This window comes from Lissotriton vulgaris, chromosome 2_1 (assembly GCF_964263255.1).
Source record: "Lissotriton vulgaris chromosome 2_1, aLisVul1.2, whole genome shotgun sequence".
NCBI lineage: Eukaryota > Metazoa > Chordata > Amphibia > Caudata > Salamandridae > Lissotriton > Lissotriton vulgaris.
In genome coordinates, this window is record NC_141687.1 from 982,313,763 (window position 1) to 982,335,513 (window position 21,751).

Below are 21,751 nucleotides of genomic sequence, written 5' to 3' on the forward strand. Positions count from 1 at the left end.
GAGGCGATGATGGAGTATGCTAGCACAATACAACATGAGGCTAGGCATGGCGAAGGCATGGGTTGGTTTTACTATGACCAAGACTTCCGTAAGAGGATGGCATATGCCCAGAGCTGGGGTGGGACCAAAAGGAGATACAACTCTGAATCCAGCACATGTGCAGGACTACTAGAGAACGGAAGGAGACGGCGCAAAAGGCTCAGGACGAGCTAGGGAACAGTAGAAATGAACAGTACTCAAGGCGCCCCTTCAGACAGTCCTTTCGAGGGAGCAGAGGGCGGGGCTGGGGAGGGGGGCCCAGACGCTAACTCAGGGACCTGCAGGCTCTTCAATGGTGGGGTGTGCACCTGGGGGAGGGGTGCAATTTCGCTCACAGTTGTAGCAAATGCGGAGCGCAACATGCAGCATTCGCATGCACCGCCGCCCAAGGTATGCCCCCCGCTCAACAAATGCACAGGCCAGATGGGGCGCGCTAGTTTTGAGAGTGAGAATGTATGGACCGCCACATTGACAGACAGCCCCCCCCCCCCCACTGCGCAGGCTAGGTGTGAGCAGACTATGGTGATCAGTAGGGGCCCTTCGCCCATCGTTCTACAGAACATACTGCCATTGATCAGACTGTACTCCCCAGACAAAGATAGGGTGCTTCTAGCGGAAGGCTTTATAGACGGGTTCAAGATACCTTACAGAGGCCCCTTAGGTTGTAGGGATGCCCAGAACTTGAAATCAGCTAGAGAACTCCCTGAGGTCGTGAGTGCAAAGATCCGCAAGGAATTGACATTGGGAAGGGTAGCTGGTCCATTTGCTTCACCCCCCCTTGACAATTTTTTAGTCTCTCCCCTGGGAGTGGTCCCGAAAAAAGAGCCTGGAGCCTACCGTTTGACCCACCACTTGTTTTATCCCGAGGGTAATTCTGTGAACCATTGGCTGGAAGAAGGGGCTTGTTCAGTGGCCTACTGTTCACTGGACATGGCCATTGACATGGTCAGGAGGGCAGGTGTAGGGGCGTGGCTGGCGAAGGCGGACATTGAGTCAGCCTTCCGTCTTCTTCCGGTTCACCCGTCCAGCCAACATCTGCTCGGCTTCAAGTGGGAAGGAGGATACTACTTCGACCGCTGCATGCCCATGGGCTGCACAGTCTCCTGTGCCTACTTCGAGGCGTTCAGCACTTTCCTGGAATGGGTTTTGGATAGCACGTATGACATATCGCAGGCAACCCACTACTTAGATGACTTTCTGTTCTTTGGCCGGGCAGGTACACAGGAATGTGCTGAAGGTTTGCGGGCCTTTGAGCTAATGGCTGGACACCTGGGGGTGCCTCTTGCGCCAAGTAAGACGGAAGGTCCGGCACAGATACTGACCTTCTTGGGCATTGAGCTGGACACTATCAAGGGTGAATCCAGGCTACCCGTTGAGAGGGTCAGTGGTCTGCAGCAGGGGATTCAGGCTCTGCTGGGCAGGGAGAAGGCGACCTTGGGGGTCATCCAGAGCCTCTTGGGCAAGCTAAACTTCGCGGCTCGTGTGATACCAGCGGGCAGGGTCTTTTCCTGCAGGTTAGCAAGAGCAACGGCTGGGGTCAGCAAGAAACACCACCTGGTCAGGCTGAACTCTGGGCTGAAGGCAGACCTAGCAATGTGGGCTGAATTCCTCGAACACTTCAACGGGGCTGTCATTTGGAGGGCCCCTTGGGTCGACAGTCAGGAACTGTGTGTGTTTTCAGATGCGTCAGGCAGGGAGGGTTTTGGAGTGATCTTAGGGGACGAATGGTGCGCTATGCAATGGCCCAACGCTTGGCGTAAGAAGGGGATCACCGCCAACATCACTTGCCTTGGAGCTCTTCCCCATCGTTGCGGCACTGCATTTATGGCCAGAGAGGTTGGGAAACAGTAAGGTAGTTTTCTGGTCCGACAACCTGGCAGTGGTGCAGGGAATCAATGGGTTATCAGCCAACTGCCCCCTGGTCTTGAGTTTACTGAGAGAGTTAGTCAGGAGGGGCCTGCACAACAACATAGAGTTCAGGGCGCGACACATAGCTGGTGTGAAGAATGTGGTAGCTCACGCTCTCTCTCTGTCTCAGTGGCTCCGTTTCCAAGAGGCCTGGCCGCAGGCGAGGGCGGTGATGACACCATTCCCGGCATCCCTATGGCGACTGCTACAGTGGGGGAACGACTGAAGAAGATGGGCGAGTGATCACTGGCTCCGGCAACTCACAAGAAATACAGCTCCCGGTTACTCACATTTAGGGCAGTTATGGGGCCCTGGGTCTCGAGGGGCAGGTGTAGTCATTCGTGGTTTGGGCAAAAGAGACAGGCAAATCACATTCGTGGGTTTGTGGCCGCCTGGCGGCCGTAAAGCATGACATCAAGCTCAGTGGGGGTCCAGATCCCACCAGTTCCTTTAGAGTGAGGGCTGCGCTGCGGGGGTGGGCCAGATAGGAAGGAACATCCCCAGACACCAGGGCACCCATAGATTTCCCTTCACTGCAGCGTTTGATAGAAGTACTACCTTGGGTCACCAACTCACCCTTCGAGGCTCGACTATTTACCACAGCGTTCTGCCTGGCCTTTTTTGGGGCAATCAGGGTAAGCGAGTTGGTGGCCAAATCCAAAACTGATAGATCAGGGGCAGCATTGAGCATGCTGGATGTCTGCGCGACTGACTCCCAAGGTACTCCGTATCCGGAGGTCTAAGACGGACCAGGCGGGGCGGGGCACGAACATCGTGCTGCACGCTTTAGGGGACCACAGATATTGCCCGGTTTCAGCTGTTAGAGAGTACATACAGATCAGGCCACCAGTGGGGGGACTCTTTCTGGTCCATGGGGACGAGACACCTTTGACTAGGTTCCAATTGGAACGGATTTTGCAGGCAGCCCTGTCTAAGTCAGGATTAGCTGGGGAAGGAAATAGGTTCACAAGCCACTCTTTCAGGATTGGAGCAGCTACTGCGGCATTTTTGGCAGGCATGTCTCAGGGACTGGAACAGGGGTTTCTCCCAGATGCAGCTGGTTTGGATGGGCCACCCAGGGATGAGATGGGACGATTTAATAAGAAGCCTGGAGCAGCACTTGGGTAGGAGTCCACCACCCCATGTCTTGATAATTCACTTGGGGGGCAATGACCTGGTCACCAAGGGTAGGAGGGTACTGATCCAGAACATGCAGGCTGATATCGTGGGGATTAGTAGCAGGTTGGGAGCATGTGAACTGGTGTGGTCTGAGATAGTGCCCTGCAGGGTATGGCGTGTCGCAAGATCCGCAGCGGCAGTTGAACATTCACGCAGGAGGGTCAATAGGTCCATGCAGAAGTTGATGGAACAAAGGGGCCTAGGATCCATCAGGCATGCACTAGTCCAAGACAAAATAGAAGGCAACTACGAAAAGGATGGGGTGCACCTGTCCAAGATTGGCATGGACACATTCCTACTAGATTTACGGGATGCACTAGCAGCTGCAGAGTGCCACTGAAATTAACTACAATACTAGGGTGTGGGGGGGCCCTGGCATCGACGGTAGCCTCCCCAGGGCTGTGGCGGAGTCACAGGGTGATCTGGAGGCAGACGGGTACAGTAAGGGTACCTCTGCGGCAGACGAATACAGTAAGGGTACCTCTGCCTGGCACAACGAGGGTGCTCGAGCCGAAGACTGTGAACCGCAAGGGGTTCTGAAAATCACGCCGGCGCCCCGTTAGTCCTTTGGGCGGTTGGGGGGCCTGAACCAACCAGGGGTGTGCCAGTCCGCTCCGCCCTGAAAGGGGCGGGAGTACAAGAGACGGATCTACAAGGTGCTGCACTGTCTGGGACGACCCACCGTGCTTACTGGCTCGACAGGCGGGTGGGGCAGCGAGGGGCTGCCTGCCCTGGATCACCCGTAAAATGACCTACTGATGTCGTACTATGCTGTATGATAAATAAACCTGCAGCAGTTCTTTACCCATAAACCAAGTGTCTGAGGTGTCATTCATGGGTAAAGGGTTTTTTGTTGCACGGGGGGAGCGGGTGACGGTGTGGGCACTATGTCGCTGCCTGTGTCCCGCGCAGGGGGACATTAGCAGGGCAGCCCCCTTAGTGGCCATTTGTCCAGCCCCTCCCCCCTTTGTCGGTCACTAGTGCGCATATGAAGCTAGGACTAAGGGAACCCCCTTTCCCTCGCCACGCACCTTACCTGCATGCCAGCTTGAGTGGGGAGGGTCTTCCTGGGGGGCAGGCCAGGTATAATAGGCCTGGCCCGCCCTTGCCGCGTCCTCTGCTTCCTGTGCTCCTTGGTGCTCGGCCACCTTCCTGGGTCGTGTTGTCTCCCCGCGTGTGCTGTATCCCTCCCTCCCTCTGACCCAGCAGCTAGTCAGGCGGCGCGGATGGCTGGAACATTTTAATGTTTTTTCTGTGTTGCAGGCGGAGTCACAGGGTGATCTGGAGGCAGACGGGTACAGTATGGGTACCTCTGCGGCAGACGGATACAGTAAGGGTACCTCTGCCTGGCACAGCAAGGGTGCTCAAGCCGAAGACCGTGAACCGCAAGGGGTTCTGAAAACCACGCCGGCGCCCCGTTAGTCCTTCGTGTGGTTGGGGGGCCTGAACCAACCGGGGGTGTGCCAGTCCTCTCCGCCCTGAAAGGGGCGGGAGTACAAGAGAAAGATCTACAAGGTGCTGCACTGTCCGGGACGACCCACCGTGCTTATTGGCTCGACAGGCGGGTGGGCAGCGAGGGGCTGCCTGCCCTGGATCACCCGTAAGATGACCCACTAATGTCGTACTATGTTGTATGATAAATAAACCTGCAGCAGTTCTTTACCCATAAACCAACTGTCTGAGGTGTCATTCATGGGTAAAGGGTTTTTTGTTGCAGGGGGGGAGCGGGTGACGGTGTGGGCACTATGAGCAGCATATAAAGAAAGGGGAACGGCCACCAATAAAGTGAAAGCATTATATGGTGCGCTTTCACCCAAAATTATAAAAACAAACAAAGGATTCACAGTGCAGCCGCTAAAGTTAAAGCAGACCACGCTGCTAAATTAAATAAAGAAACAAGTGTAGCCGCTAAAGTTAAAGTGACAGTCCAGGCGCTGTGCTGCCTTGTAGGAAAGTATGTCGTGGATAGAATAGGGGAAAATCATTAAAGAAAATAGTGCTCACAGGCTGGATTAAGCAGACCGAGTCAAAACACAATTAAAAGGTGTAGTCCTCATGGGAGGATACAAATGCAGACAAGGTGGCAACAAGGAGAGACTACTAAGCCTATTCATGAATCAAAAGCAAGGATTTAGAAAGGACGGTATCAGGAGCCATTTGAAAAAATTGGTGAAGAGTGGGCGGGGCTTCAAGTCCATACCTGAACACAACATGCCTCACAGGCTCTGCCTAAAAAGGACTCACATGATGAGGGCAAGAAATGACAAAGATGAAGTGGAGAATGAGAGTGAAAATCCTGAAAATGTTAAAAAGGGAGAGAAGGATTAAGCACAGTGAAGATGGAACGTGATTTTTAAATACAAAAGAGTAAAATGTTTTAATAAGTGTTAACAATTTAAAGAGTAGATCGATAAAGAGTTCAAAGGTTAAGACAGATGAGAGTGAAAATCTACAATTAGCAGCGGAAGAGGAGAGCCTATGTTCATAATGAAAAATGAGAAGGGTGAAAAACAAGAAGGGAGTGTAAAATTCAAAAACTAAATGCGAACAAGAATTGAGGAAAAATCATGAAGCTATACAAACAAGAGTGAACAATCTTATGAATGCAGCACACCATAGGTAAGGTGGGCACAATGCCAAAGACCGCCATTGTTATCCCTGAACACATCATAAAGGTCATTTAGGGGTCACTGCTCCTACCCCTGGCTTGTCCTTTGTGACCCCTAATACTGCCCTTGCGAACCCTGGCCTCCGAGGAAGCAGGAGCAGTGCATCATATAGGGAAGAAAAGCGGGGTTTCAGCTCTGTTTTGATTTAGCACCTGGAAAATGAAAGGACTGCTGCTAATCACCTGTGGCAAAGGGGGAGCTGATGGGGACATAGGGTGAAGAAGCCTGCTCTGTAATTGATTGTATGTAAACAGGTTGTCTTTTGCTCTTAAGATTTCTCTGGGAACTGTTCTGAGCCCGATGTAGGGATACAAAAGACAACAGAAGCTCCAGCAGGAAAACACCAGGTAGGGAAATACAATAAACAAACTTTTCAAATATTACAGTGTATTTAAGATTAGAGCAGAACTTGCGGAGCCATGCAATCAGGAAGCATAATCTGCAGAGGTATCTACTTGGGCCCAGGTAGAGGTGTCAGTGGCTGAGGGGATGGGGGCTTAGTTGGGGTGGCGGGCAGAGCCTTAATCATGGCCTGTGGGAGTTGCCTTAGCGTCTTTGAGAGCCCGCGCATGGTCTCCAAACACAGATTGAGAGAATTTGAATGCAGGTGAAGGGTTTCCGGAGCTCGGGCGTTTTCATGTAGGAGTAGCTGGACCAGGTCAGGTTTTTCCTTTGCCCTCTGCGATTTCAAGTTCTAATCACCCCACTACCACATCAGAGTTACAATTGACAGAATGCAAATAAAACCCCTAGATATCTTTCACCCGTGAAGGGTCCTAGGCAGCCTGAGAGCTAGGTCAGGGTCTTTCAAGAGCTCTCCAGTTTCCCATGGCAACGCGCGTGTACCTCTTCCAGTCTGAGTTCTGGACTTGCAGTCCTGATGTTTTGTTTCCAATTGACAAACCAAGACCACAAGTCCCAGAATGCATTCAAAATCGAATGGAATGGATGACCTCTGTGTGGGTTGGGGATCCTGGGGCATGTAGTCTACCGGGAGGGCTAAGGATCACTTTGGTCCTCCGAGGGCCAGTAGAAGGTCACCTGTGATGGGCAAAGGGCAGGGTGATGGTGCTTGTAGGAAGACAGTATTTGACAAAGACCCTTGTAAGACTTCAGTGTGTGAGACTAGGGAGGCCTTGGCGTGTCCGCCATGCTCCTAATTCGATCAAGCAGGGGAGCAAACCCTAAATGAGGCCCTGTTACTGTGATTTTATTTTTTTGATAAACAAGTTTTATTGTTTTATTTGCAGAACAACACGTCGAATTAGTGATCCTCAAAAACCCCCTAACCACATCACTTGCAAATCAGTAGCAGCTCCAACTTGATATTTAACACTTCACACAAGGAAATAATCATTATGCACGCAGTAGAGTTGTATCACCCCATTAGCCCCTCCCCGTACCCCCTCCCATGCCCCCAGCTATTTACTGAAAACGATAGTATTTTTGGTGCCTGATAAACTGGTTTCTCCTGCTGAGCGCACCAGTCCACTCCTCATATCCACGTTGACAGCTTCGGTGCCCTGGGGGCCTCCCAAGGAGTTGCAATGTCTCTCTTAGCTACTAGCAGAGCGGTACCCACAAGGGCCATGTCAGCCCGGGAACCCCCTCAAACCATCTTCCACCCCCAATAGGACCAAGAGAGGGAAGAGGTCTAGTGTCAAGTCTAATGCATGTGATCGTTCAGCTAACACAACCTCCCAGTGGCTTGCTTTTATGGGGCGGGACCATACCATGTGAATGAAACCTGCAGGTGTATGAAGCAGTGGCCATGCCCGGGGCTAGCTCTTAGGCCTGCTCAAAATAGCCTTGCAGGTAGTATGTCGGGATCAAATGGAGCCTGGAAGAAATTTTAAGGATTCTGGGAGGCCATTAAAGCATCCCACCAATCTTTATCCTCCAAGGGCCCAAGCCAAGTCACCCAATGGATTTGCAGTGTGTGATTGTGTCAGGGGGTGTTTATGATCAAGGTAAAATACATCTGGGAAAAACCTCCCTTCCCAGACCTTACATCATTAATTAGACCTCGTGGGACTCAATTCGGGGACACAAGTATCTGGGGGGATATGCACTTGTAGTGCATGGAGTAACTGCAGTAGCAGCTGGTGTTGTGGAAGAGTGGCGGGGTGGACGGGGAAGTGGTCGGGGACAAACAAAATATATCTGCAGCTGACAACGTTGTGCTCTTCTGCTCCTCTTCTCGCAGGTAATCAATATTATAACAATTGGTTCCTTCGGGTGTACAACATTTCTTTTACTTACTCATAATGTATGTAGTATATAAAGCAAAGATCAGAATCCGACACCATTTATGTATTTATGCACTATTTTATGAATTATAGTCATTCATAAATACTCTTTATAAATTGCATGATAGGCTGTACAAAAGGTGATCAAAAGTGCAAATAGTGACATTTAGTGCTCAGTGCTGGCGGCGCAAAAGTGACCAAACAACTATACAATGATTATGTACAAGGGGAATACAAACAGTAATTTAACTTGGTCTGCACTGTTTCAATTATACCACTGTATACTACATATGCCAGTTTTGAATACAGGATATTAATATGACAGATCCAAAGATTCGTTGACGTTTCGACCCTCTACAAGCGCACGTGGGGCGTCAGACACGGGTCTTCATCAGGACTGGGGGGACAATGAACAGCCTTCGTGTAAACCCAGCCGGGTTCGAGGTGGAGCTTGAGCTGTGTTCGTCTGTCGGCGTTGCAGAAAATGCTCCCCGACGATTATTCTATTTCCTGGCTTGTTAATGTACTATGCCATACCTTCCCCCTAACTGGGTATTGAAGTTAGTCTTGTACCCAGTTGTGGTTCAGAATAAGCTTTAACGAACCAGGGAATGGCTTTACTCAAAATCACACTTCGCTGAAACTAATTGGCAAAGGATGCTTCACGCTGGAGGAGAATCCTCTTCCTACTCGGCGTGGCCCCAACACAGATTTGCGCAAAGGCGGGGAATCGCAGGCACAGGCTCCCACACTCCACTGCGGCCAATCCGGACGCTGTTCTCGTGTCATGAGAGAAGTTTCATGATTGGCCTGAGCGCTCTGAACTTGCACTCGCAGTGAGACTGAGAGCTTGTGCCTGCTCTCTCCAACCTGGCAACGTAGCTCGGGTTGGAGACAGCTTTAGTGTGCATGAAGGTTTTCCCAGCCTGAGACAGCTGGCCAAACAGTCATGCGCACTGCCAACAGTGCCCACCAGTCCTCCTGCAGCCTGTCATTCCCATGGCCCCACCCCCAAACACTCAGCAGAAAAAATAAAATGATAATATGTCTTTATTATCATTTCATTTTTCCTTTTCTGCTGTTTGGAGGCAGCTGGTGGAGGGGGCACCACTCCTCCACCATAGCGAAGGAGCCGCTGCTGCATAACTGCAGGAATTTATGAAATTATGTTTTGGATAGCATGTACTTATGCTGAAGTTCCTGAATGGAAGCCATGTGCGAGCCTGCCCAAACATCACCCAAAAGAGTGATTCCAATGGTGTTCCATCAAGCAAATCCCTCCAGCACCACCACCTCCCCCAGCCCTGTGGCACGCACATGTGGGTGTGTTAAGTGATTTTCTTTCACCAACCCGTGTGCTGCAGCACAGCCCCCCACCCACTGAACACAAAACCAAGTCCCCTCCGGAAGTGTCCTAGGTATGGCATGGCCATAAAGCACCTCCAAAATTCATGGGAATCCCAGTGTGGCCTGTTCCTGCTTATACACTAGGGGCCAGATGTAGGTAGCCCTTTACCGATCGGTAACGGCCGAAAATACCGATTTTTGGCCCTTACCGATCGGTAAACAGCCATCGAGATGTAGGGAAGGAAAAACATAAAGAATCGGAGTGAAAACCGAATCGGAATGAGCACCGAATGGGAAAGAATCCGATACGTACATACCGAAAATCGGACATGTAACGATTCGGAAAAACACCGATTCGGATGCAAAGACCGAATCGGTCCATGTACCGAATCGTTCGTGACACCGAATCGGAAAATCACCGAATCGGTCCATTGACCGAATCGTTAGTGACACCGAATCGGATAATCACCGAATCGGTCCATTGACCGATTCGTTAGTGACACCGAATCGGAAAATTACCGATTCGGTCCATGTACCGAATCGTTAGTGACACCGAATCGGTAAATCACCGATTCGGTCCATGTACCGATTCGGTAGAAAGACCGATTCGGACATGAGCCGAATCGGAAAACATGCCGATTCGTAGGAATCGCCGATCGGGAAATTCCCCGACTCCGACAGTTGGGGAGATGTAGGGAGGCACAGAAACACCGAAATCGGCTCAAAATCGGTAGAATCCACTCGGTATTTACCATGGATTGCAATCAGGTGGTAACCAACTCCAACCCATATAAACAGTCCCAAAATGCATTGCAACTTGCAGGATGGCAGCTTTCTATGTCATTGCGAGGCGGCTACGGCTACAGCAGGAAGGACAGAGGGAATGGCTAAGAAATGAACAGGTCTACAGACAGAGGATAACCCTGTTCATGCTCACAGAGGCAGAGATACTACAGAGATACAGGCTGGACTCTGACACCATACTTGAGCTCATCAGGGATCTCAAGCCATTCTTGGACCACCACACCCCAAGGGCACACGCCATCCCTGCGCACGTCCAGGTGCTATGCAGCCTACACCTGCTAGCGTCTGGCAGCTATCAAAGTGGTGTAGCAGCAGCAGGAGGGGTGAGCCAGAGCAGCCTGTCAAGGTTCTTCCACACATTCCTTGACGCCATGATAGACAGGATGGACCAATACATCTCTTTCCCTGCAACCCACGCAGAACTGCTACAAACCAAAGCTGACTTCTACCAGATGGCACAATTTCCCCAAATCATCGGTTGCATAGATGGCACGCACATTCCGATTTGCCCACCAGCGGACACCGAATACATATACCGCAATCGCAAGTCTACACACACCATCAACGTGCAGGTGATCTGCAATGCAAAGTGCACCATCACAGACCTGGTAGCAAAATTTCCAGGGAGTACCCATGACTCCTATATTTTCCAACAGAGCGGCATATATGCACGGCTGATGGCTGGCGAATTTGGAGAAGGATACCTCCTAGGTGAGACACATCATGAGACCCCCATGACACATAGTAGGTAGGTGTAATACATGTATGCATGTGTCTAATGTGACCCCTTTCTCTTCCAGGCGACAGTGCATATGCCCTCCGCTCATTCATACTCACCCCCTACCTCAACCCCTCCACACCCAGCCAAAGGAGGTATAACCGGGCCCACATACGCACAAGGAATGTTGTCGAACGGACCTTTGGCATCTGGAAAAGTAGATTCAGATGCCTGCACAAGAGTGGAGGTGCAAGGCAGTATACCCCCATCACCTGCTGCAAGATCATAGCTGTATGTGCAATGTTACACAACCTTGCGGTAAAGAAGGGCACTGAGGTGGAGTTGTCTGACTACGAGGACCATGACGACGACGAAGCTGTGCCACTGACACAGCCAGCTGGGGTGTGTACGCCAAGTGATGGCAGATACAGACGTGAGGAGATCACTGAGAACTATTTCTGACTGAGTACAGATGCAAAGACAGCCAAATGTTGCTTGGAAAAAACAAATTTTAATAGTGTAGCACCACAGTTACAGCACTGATGTGCTACAAAAAATGGAGTATGGTAAATAAAATACAGTCCAAGGTACTGGTTGCCTCACCCGCCCTTGCCAGGCTATTTTTTTGCCCGCTTGCCAGACCCACTGGGGTGTCCCTCAGCCCCCTCTGAATGCCCAGCAGCATCAGCAGAGCGCCTGGTGCTCCTCCGTGGCTCAGACGCAGCGCTGGCCGGGCTGCTGCGGCTGCTGCTGTCCCCAGCATCACCCAGATCCAGGGCCGGATTGGAGGCGGTGTTTGAAATTATCATGGCCTCCATGGCAGTGGTGATCCGGGCCATCCCACTAGTAAGCTCAGCCGTATGCTGACTAAGGACGGATTCTTGGTTGGCGCTGCGATGGCACAGTTGTGCCGTCGCCGCTGCAAGGCGGCCCATGGCGCGGTTCAGAACCCGGGCATCCCGCCTGCGCACCAGCTCATGCTCCTCCTGTCTGCTTGCTGAGTGGGTGATGGCAGTGGTTAGCCTGCCTAACCCTGCTGCCACCTCCTTGTTCGATTCCACCACGGCCTGGAATCCCTTGACCAACTCTCCCATCTGCATGTTGTGCTGCAGGAGCTGGCGTTGGCAGGCCATAGTGGATCTGGCTTGTTGCCTCTGGATTTTCACCATTTGTCCCTCCAGGCCCAGGAATACACTGCCCTCCCGTGCTGGTGCAGCAGTGGTGGTGATGTTACGGCGCCGGGCACTGCTGCTTCCGGCCTGCTGAGTGGGCTGGGGTGCCACTGGTGGGGGGGGTGATGCTGGGCGGTCCCTGAGCCCCTGCTCCCGGGACAGGTTGAACAGGTGGCAAGGCCACGGTTGTGGCAGGAGCTGGGGTAGGCGGAATGGTGTCCCTTGTAGGGGAGTTCTCTGGGGAGAACTGCAAGGGGGGTGTGCTGGGCATTACTGGGGAGTGCAGTGTATCGAAGTCAATGACCAGGACTCCCTCCATTCCTAGCCCTGGGGTGTCTCCTTCCTCCTCCTCCTCCTGGCCTGCCTGGCTGGTGCTCGGCCCTGCGACTGCAGTGTCGGACGGTGCTGCTCCCTCTGATGCTGTTCCGCCTGATGGGGCCCCTAGGTACAAAGAAGCATTTGTAAACTGAGTGCCGATGTATTACAGTCAGTACAATTATAGCATTCCACATGTCCTTGCATCTTCTTACACTGTGTCACACTGTTTCCTGTCTTGTGATTCTGCACTGCCATATTTGGCTAACTTCTGCTGACTACATGTACCATGATGCTTGTCTCTTGTATGTTGGTGACAGTACAGTGCTGGGGTTTGCCTATGCATTGTGTCTAATGGGGAGGTGTCTGGTAGGGTGTGTCATGATGCGCATGCTTCTTACCTGTAGCTGTGGCTCTCGCAGAGCTGTCCAGGGTCCCGATTCCAACGACACTCTCCCTCTCAATAGTGCTGGAGACCAGTTCCTCCAGCTCGGTGAGGGGTGGCGCCGGGTTCCTGCCTCCTCCTGTGCCTCCAGCCTGCCTCTGTATCTCAGCCATCTTCCTCTTAGTGAGGCTGCGGATGTCATAGAACCTTTTTTTAAGTTCTTCGACAGACCTGGGGGTGACACCCGCAGCATTCACCTTCTGGGCGATGTCGGCCCAGATTCTCCTCTTGGTGCTGTCTGGCACGTTCAGGGACAGCTTGCCAAACAGCTGGCGGTGCACCCTCACCACCTCCTCGACCAGCACCTGAAGTTCGGTGGTGGTGAACTTGGGCTTCCTCTTCTGGGAGGACTTCTGGCTGTCTGACTGCTCTGCCATGTTCTCCAGTTCAGTTGGCAACCTCCTACTCCCACTGCTGCAAACTGTGAGTGTTGAGCTCAGGCTGGCTCTCCAGAAACATCTTAATTAGCTGCACCTGCCAGTGTTGCCACTCCCTGTTTGGGTGGGGGAGGGGGAGCCACCTCATTGGCTGAATCGGCTTTTGCCGAATCGGCTTTTACCGAATCGGTAATATCCGATTCGGTAAAATCCGATTCGGTATTAACCGATTCGGTAAAAGCCGATTCGGTTCCTTCAATGCATTCCTATGGGCTTTTTCGCCATGGGTGTGTTTTCATGGCTACGAATCTATGATTGCCGAATCGGATTTTACCGATTCGGCTTGTACCGAATCGGTATTCGCCGAATCGGGAATATCCGATTCGGTGGTAGCCGATTCGGTACGTTCCGATTCGTTGTTAGCCGATTCGGTACTTTCCGATTCGGACCGAGCCGATTCGGAACGTACCGATTCTCATTACCGATGCCAACCGAATCGGTATTCATTCGTTTTTTTTTCCCTACATCTCGTTTTCCGATTTCTAAATACCGATTCGGCCCGCCTCGGTATTTTGAAATCGGAAAATCGCGTTTACCTACATCGGGCCCTGGGTCTGACCACCTCCACTAAGCCCGTCGTTGATAATCAATAAGTGGGATGCCAAATAGTATAGATGCAAGTTAGCCATCTCTAGGACCCATTGCTACAAAGCATGTTGACAGATGGATAAGGCTAAACAGGGTCTGGAATTGTGTCACAAAAAAGAGACGGCCAAGGAACCCAGCTCTCTAAACCAATGGTGAAGGATTCTATGTGGGAAATTTTGAAGGAGCTACTGGAATCCGGGCAATATCATCATTTTGTAGAGTGCTAGTCTTCCCATGACAATTAATGTCAAAGTCTGCCATTTTTTAAGGTCTGTTTTTACCTTGGAGATGAGAGGGGCGATATTAAGAGACCGTTTTAGTGCTGGGCCAAGAGCCACTTGGATGCCCAGTTACTGGAAACTAAGACAATGTATTGGGATAGTTGTTTACCAGTCTACACAGTGTCTTGAAGGCACGAGCGGCACAAGAATCGATTTGGCTAGGTTGATTTTTTGATTTTTAATCCTGAAGCCTCTGCAAAAAGCTGCAAGAGGCAGACACACTGTGGGCCATTATACTGTGGGTTCAGGAGATACACTAGGACGTCATCTGCATGAAGTGCAATGTGGTCTTTGTGTCCCACTCCCATCCTCCGATCTGGGCATCACACCATAAAAGCTGAGCCAGGGGATCTTTGGCCAATGCAAAAAGGAGGAGGGGACATGGAGTGACCCTGCCTGGTTCCTTGCCAGATGAGAAATGTATCAAAGATCACCCCGTTAATTTGTACTTGGGCCATCGGGTTTGTGTACAACATCCACGTAAGTCCCTGAAAGCAGGATCCAGAAGCAGCCCTCTCCAGCCCATGAGTCAGATAACTGCAATCAACCATATCAAAGACCCTCTCAAAATCTACCAGAAGTAGGGCCAGTAGGGAAGAAAGCCTGTGACAGTGGGTCAGATCCACGTGTAACTATCTCTAATAGTGCGTCTGACTGAGAGCAGGAATGAAGTTGAATTGGTCTGGACGGATTAAAGACCAGAGAAGTTGTTGTAGGTGATTGGCCAGCACAGTTACCAAGATTTTAACTTCCTGGATAAGAAAAATGGGGCGGTAGCCAGCACAGGAGATGGATGGTTGGTTTGTCTTTGGTATGACCACTATAGTGCCTTGATCGAGGTCTCGGGGGAAGGAGCCAGTCTGCATTGCCTCTTTGTAAAGGGCTAATAAATGAGGTGCCATGATATCTTTACATTTAGTGTAAAATTCTATGAGATAGCCATCTGGATTGGGAGTTTTCCCTGACGCCATCTCTGAGACTGCTTCTCCAATTTCCTCAAGGGTAATCAGCTGGTGTAGCTCTCACTGTTCAGTTGGTAAGAGGCTGGCCAAGGGTACCTCATCAAGAAGTAGCGTGGCCTTGTTCAGAGTCAGGATGGGAGAAATCGATGTACAGGGTAGCATGATAGTCTGCAAAGACCTGAGCTATATCTAGGGAGGAACGGTGCATGGAGACCTGTCTATCCGCCACTCCGGGTATAATTAAACCGGCCAGAAGACAAGGAGCTAACCAGTATAACAAGGAGATGTTTTTGTCCCCCCCACCCATACATTCAGGCTGTAGTGGCACACCAGATTAGCTTTGCTGCTTGTAGTGGGATCTAATCTCCTCTCAAAGCAGGGTCAGCTCCCTAGTGATGGCACTGTGATCAGTGCCAGAGACCTGTGAGTCGAGTCAAACAGCACAGGCTTCCAGTTGGGTGACACAATTGTGTTGTGCCTTTTACTTTTGACAGAGGAGAGTTTTGGCATGACCCAAATACCAACCTTACAGGCCGCCCAGAGAGAACCCATTGATTGGATAGACCCTTGTTTGTTTGGAAATGTGCCACTATTTTGCACACCACATCCAGAGTGTATATGGCATCTTGAAGATGCAAAGGATTGAGCCACCAGATGGGATGTCTGTTAGAGTCTAGCGTACAGATGCAAAGTAGCAAAGGGGCGTGGTCAGAGATTCCCAGTGAGACTATCTGCACTTTTGAAACTTACAAGACATCAGTAGACAGCATGAGGAGCATATCAATGTGTGCATGTGTGTGGTGTGTGTGTATTGCCTCTGTCTCGGATTCCATATTTTCCACACATCGCATAAACCCAGAGCTGTCACCCACTTATGTAAGGAGTTAGTTCTTTGTAGATGAACATCATTTGGGGGACCAGTAGAGTCAATCCCAGGATCTAGGACCACATTAAATTCCACTCCTATAATATTTAGACCCGGAGGCATCTGATGTATGGCACCAAGGAGTGTGGCTTAATAGGAGCCTAATGCTGTAGGGGGGCATAGAGGCAGAGAATATTCAAGAGGCTTCCGTCTGTTGTACCCGCCAGGGCCAGATACTGACCGTGCAGATGTATACTGGTCTTGGCTCCACCCAGGATTGCCACCCTGCGGGACCCGCATGTGTAACAAACATGATAGACTCTGTCAAGTCCCTGCAGTGCCAGAAATGAACACTTGGTTCCCATTAGATGCGTCTCTTGGGGCATTATGATAGAAGGGAGATAGCGCTGGGCGACTGCAACACAGCACATCACTTGATCCACTCTAAAAGACCGTTTACATTCCAGATAATTATATAGAACAGTGGTTCAGAGTAGGCCTTATGCGGTCCTTTAAAGAAAACTGGGGGTGTTAGCGAGTATTTAATAAGTCGCTAGGGAGCATTGGAAGTAGGAAAAAAATATATATTGGAGTTTTATTATTTTAACTCTTTTCTCATAACAATATATAAAAAAATATATATACATATACACTGTATTGCAGGTGCTCAGGTGAATAGAACGGTGCAGGACGTGACATAAGTGATCAAAGTGAACGGACTGTCACACATAACAAGGATAAAAACACACAACAATTATATACAATGGTACACGTGAAATTCCTTGGGTAGGTCGACGGCGTTTCGATCTATATTATTTTAGATCTTCATCAGGACAGTTGAGCCTCCTGAAACTACAGAAAATTTAATTATACTATCTTTCTTATATGTTTTCCTACATGTTTGGATCTGACATTATATTCTGTGCTCCCAGAAACAATTGAAATTAAAAAGGAATATATTTCCAGGCATGCACATGTTCAATTTTCTAAGCATGCATTTTTATGTGAGATGGACTAATTTGAGGGTAGATGATTTAATCTCACCCAGGTGCGCGGTGTTTGTTCAAGCTTAAATTATGCGCGCATGCATCCAGAGGAGTTGATTCTTATAATTAGAAAGACATTATATACCTTGCCAATGGAGAGGGCAAGGATGGTTATTCGTGCAATACAGCTGGGCAGGTGTCGCAGCGTTTCAAGGAAGTCCGTTCACTTTGATCACTTATGTCACGTCCTGCACCGTTCTATTCACCTGAGCACCTGCAATACAGTGTATATGTATATATATTTTTTTATATATTGTTATGAGAAAAGAGTTAAAATAATAAAACTCCAATATATATTTTTTTCCTACTTCCAATGCTCCCTAGCGACTTATTAAATACTCGCTAACACCCCCAGTTTTCTTTAAAGGACCGCATAAGGCCTACTCTGAACCACTGTTCTATATAATTATCATTCTACCCCAGGTTCTACTGTATGGGGTTCCCTTGTATTTAACAATCATCGTTTACATTCCAGGACATAATATTGTATGGGGCCATAACAAGACTGGGGCATTAATTGTGCGTGAGCTAGGGGTGTGCCAACTGTGTGAGAGGGGCCAGGCGTGGAATGGGATGTGCGTGTCGTTGGGTGTATAGAAGCTGTGGGTGGCCGGGTTTGACTGGACTCTGAGACAACCTGGGAAAGAGAAGTAACCAAGAGGTATGCAATAACACAAAACATTATGGCAGAAACCACCCTCCTCCCAACTTCCCCCACCTCATACTCTGCCCACGAGAAGCATCTGTCGCCCCTATAATGTATTTCCCAACTTATAAACAGTTTGTATTAAATGGGTGTGGAGTGGTGGACCCCTCCAAATGTCAGATCAATAAAGTTCAGTGTCCACCTCTGTGCCAGCTAACAGGCGCTATTCATTAGGTGCATGCCGAGTCAAGACCAGACGCTGGAACCCAATGTGCCGCCCATGTTACCATTAAATGGGAGAAGCTGTGTTACCATTAAATGGGAGAAGGTGTCTGCTCAATTTCTATTCAGTGCAGAGTGAAGCCTGAGGGTTGAGATCCGATCATTGCGGTGATGGTGGAGCCGAGGAGTCAGAACTTGGTGAGAGGGAAGCAGTCCACATATTATGTCTCCCGCAATAAGACCTAGTATGAACACTCCTCTGGTGCCTACCTGCATCCGTACCAACCCTCGACATCTGGCTAGTCCATAGCGGGGGAGAGCAGGCCCAGCAAGTTGTATTTGTTTTTTTTTCGTTAGCCATCTCCACACTGACTCAGGAGTTTTAAAAAAGTGGGTCTTATCTGCGCATATCACTTTGAGGTATGAGGGGAACAAGAGTGTATAGAAGAGTTGGAGAGCCCGGGGCTTCTGTTTGACAGATTTAGAAGACCTGCATCTGGCTTGGACCTCCCGTGTTTAGTCAGAAAAGAGAAGAAGGATATTTGAGTTCTGATAGTGGAGATGGGAGTGTGCATGAGCCTCGCTCAGAATAGTATCTTTGTCCTTAAAATTGAAAAATTTCGCTCTCTTAGGCCGGCATGAAGCTCCAGGAGGAGGTTTAGGAGGAAGTGCTCTGTGGTTGCGTTCCACCGCAAACCAAGGCAACAGTTTATCAGATGGCATCCATGACTTGAGACATTCCTCCAGGAATTCAGCCAGTCAGTTCTGTTCTGCATTTTTCCAGAAAGCCAATGAAATGTAAATGATTTCGTCTCAAGTGTTTTTCTGCATCCTCTGCTCGATGGTGGAGTTTGCTCGTATGAGCAAGGAGGTGAGCAACCTTGGTCTTAAGGTGGGCAACTCATCTTCAACTGTAGAGAGGCATCCCTCTGCCTATGTGATAAGGTTGGTGGCATTGTGTAACTCCTGGCAGAGGAGTGCCACATCCATCCACACCTCCCCGATTTTTGTTTCGATTTCTGCCGACATGAAGCTCCAGGAGGAGGTTTAGGAGGAAGTGCTCTGTGGTTGCGTTCCACCGCAAACCAAGGCAACAGTTTATCAGATGGCATCCATGACTTGAGACATTCCTCCAGGAATTCAGCCAGTCAGTTCTGTTCTGCATTTTTCCAGAAAGCCAATGAAATGTAAATGATTTCGTCTCAAGTGTTTTTCTGCATCCTCTGCTCGATGGTGGAGTTTGCTCGTATGAGCAAGGAGGTGAGCAACCTTGGTCTTAAGGTGGGCAACCCATCTTCAACTGTAGAGAGGCATCCCTCTGCCTATGTGATAAGGTTGGTGGCATTGTGTAACTCCTGGCAGAGGAGTGCCACATCCATCCACACCTCCCCGATTTTTGTTTCGATTTCTGCCTGTGAGGCGTGGATGACTTGGACATTTTTGTCAAGATCCCCGTCTGTTGATGATGATAATGATGACTTGTAAGGTGCACAGCTATTCCGAAGCACAGGTCAGAAGAGAAAGTAAATCTGGTCACTTCAAATCCAGACAAATAGCCAGGTTTTCAAGATCTTCTTAAACATGGTCATGTTGCTAACAGTTTGAAGCTCAAGAGGGAGATTACTCAAAGCTATTGAGCCCAAATAGACAAGAGGCCTTCCTCCAACTCTCACACACCAGATTCTGGGCATCTCTGCTAAAAATATATTAGCTGACTTCAGATTTCTTGCTGGACCATGAAAAAAAACCTAATTCTGAGGTATTTATTTATTCATTAATTTTTTCTATTTTAAGAGTTTTATATAGCGCTGGCTAGACCCGGAGGTATCAGAGCGCTTTACATGAGGTTACACAAAACTACAAGATTACATCAGTTTCAATTTACATCAGTTGCTAGACAAACAATTACAAGAGCATAGAGAACGAGATAAGTGAGGTGTAGAGGGGAAGGGGGTAAGGGTAAAGGGGAGGGAGGGAGATTCGGCAGAAAGACGAAGGAAAGTCTACCCAAAGTCCGGCTGGGTAGGTGACGGTCGAAGGGGAAGTCCCAAAACCCATCTCCTCTATAGCTATCAGGTAGCTCCACCGGGCTTTGGCCAAAATAGCAAGGTCTCAATGGGAAACATTTAAAGAACATGAAGGGCAAAATAATGGAGCGTAGAGGGGAGGGGACAGGGAAGGTGAGAAAGGGAGGATAGGGGAAGAGACAACAAGGAGAGAGAAAATGAAGTCTGTCTAAAGGTGACGACCAAGGAGGGAGTCCACGGCCCATCTTCCCTGTAGCTAAACCAGGTAGCTCCATCGGGCATCAGACAAAATAGTTTAGTCTCAATACATTGAGAGAGGAGAGAAGGAGAAACATAAGTAGAGGAAGGATGCAGGAAGATGTGACAGGAGAGACGGAAGGAAGTCTGGCTAAAGACCGACTGGGTAGGTGACGTCCAAGGAGAGAATCCTCAACCTGTCTCCCCTATAGCTAAACCAGGTAGCTCCATCAGGCGTCAGACAAAATAGCTAGATCTCAAATGACGAGGGAAAATTCACAAGTAAACAGGGTGGGGACTAGGGCCAGGACAGGTGAGGGCAGAGGTCAGTAGCAGGAAAGTGGAGAGGAGTAGAGCGGGGAGGGGTAGGGGGTAGGTAGTTCGGTAAAAGTTCCCATGGATCTGCTTCGAGTCATTCAAAAAGCAGGTCCATTCCTTCTCAGGTGCCATCTTGAGGTTAAAACGCTGGGTGAGATTTTCGCCAGGAGAGGGGGGGATGAGCGAGACAGGGAGAGGGGAGAAACTGTGCCCAAGGTCCGGCTGGGCATGTGATGGTCAGGGGGTGAGCCAAGGCCGAACTCCTCATTAGCTGAACAGAGCAGCTCCACCGGGCGTCAGACATACTGTTCGGACTCCGAAGTCAGGATAGAGGTCATGTGGGCTCAGGGATAGCCAGAAGAGTGGCGGGGTGGGGTCAGGGAGCCATGGTCCGAAGGAATTGCAGATGTTCTCATAAGGGTAGGCGCAGTCCTGGATGGGTAGAGTAAGTCAAAGTTCAGCAAGGGGGGAAGAAGTCTTCATTATCGGCCATGATGGGGTCAGGCATCCTTGGACCCTGTTCAATATCAAGTGTGTTGAGTGCGGCAAGGCTTTGCAGGGAGGAGGCGCCCATTAGTTGTTAAAACAGGCAACAAAGATCACCCCTGACGTTCCTGGGCGCCCTGCCCTGTAGGCATGCTGGGACACAGTGGGGGCCGCCATTTTGCCTCGGGAATGGGAGGGGGGAGGAGGAGGTCGCTCACCTCGCTCTTCAGCAACCAGAGGCTCTGGGCAGACAAGCTGGCATGTCCGCTGAGGCAGCGGGCGGGTAATACCTTAGGAAACTGGTGGGGCGTCTCAACATAGTCAGGAGAATGCCAGAGACTGCACTAGTCTGATATAGGGCTTCATGAGTAGTAGCAAGGTTTAAACAGCACAATTTTCCTGACAGGAAGCCAGTGAAGAGCTTGTAGATGAGGAGACATGTGTGTTCTAACTGCAAATTCAAAAGGAGAGCTGCCACATTTTCGGCCACCTGAAGCCACTCTAGCAGATACTCCGGCAGACCGAAGTAAAGGGCATTGCAATAGTCCAAACGCAAGGTTATCAAGGCCTGGAAACCCGTTTTTTTGCTGTGAAGGACAGAAAATGAAGAAACTTTTACACAGACCTCAGTTCACCAAATGCTTTGCACTTCAATAGATGTATAGCCATCCAAAGACTGCTGTAAGGCAAGTTTTTATCCTCCACTCTGGAAACACTTCACTTTTTCCATATGAGAATAGCTGCTGAGTTTCATCAGCATACAATATAACTTTTGCTCCCAAGTCTTCTGT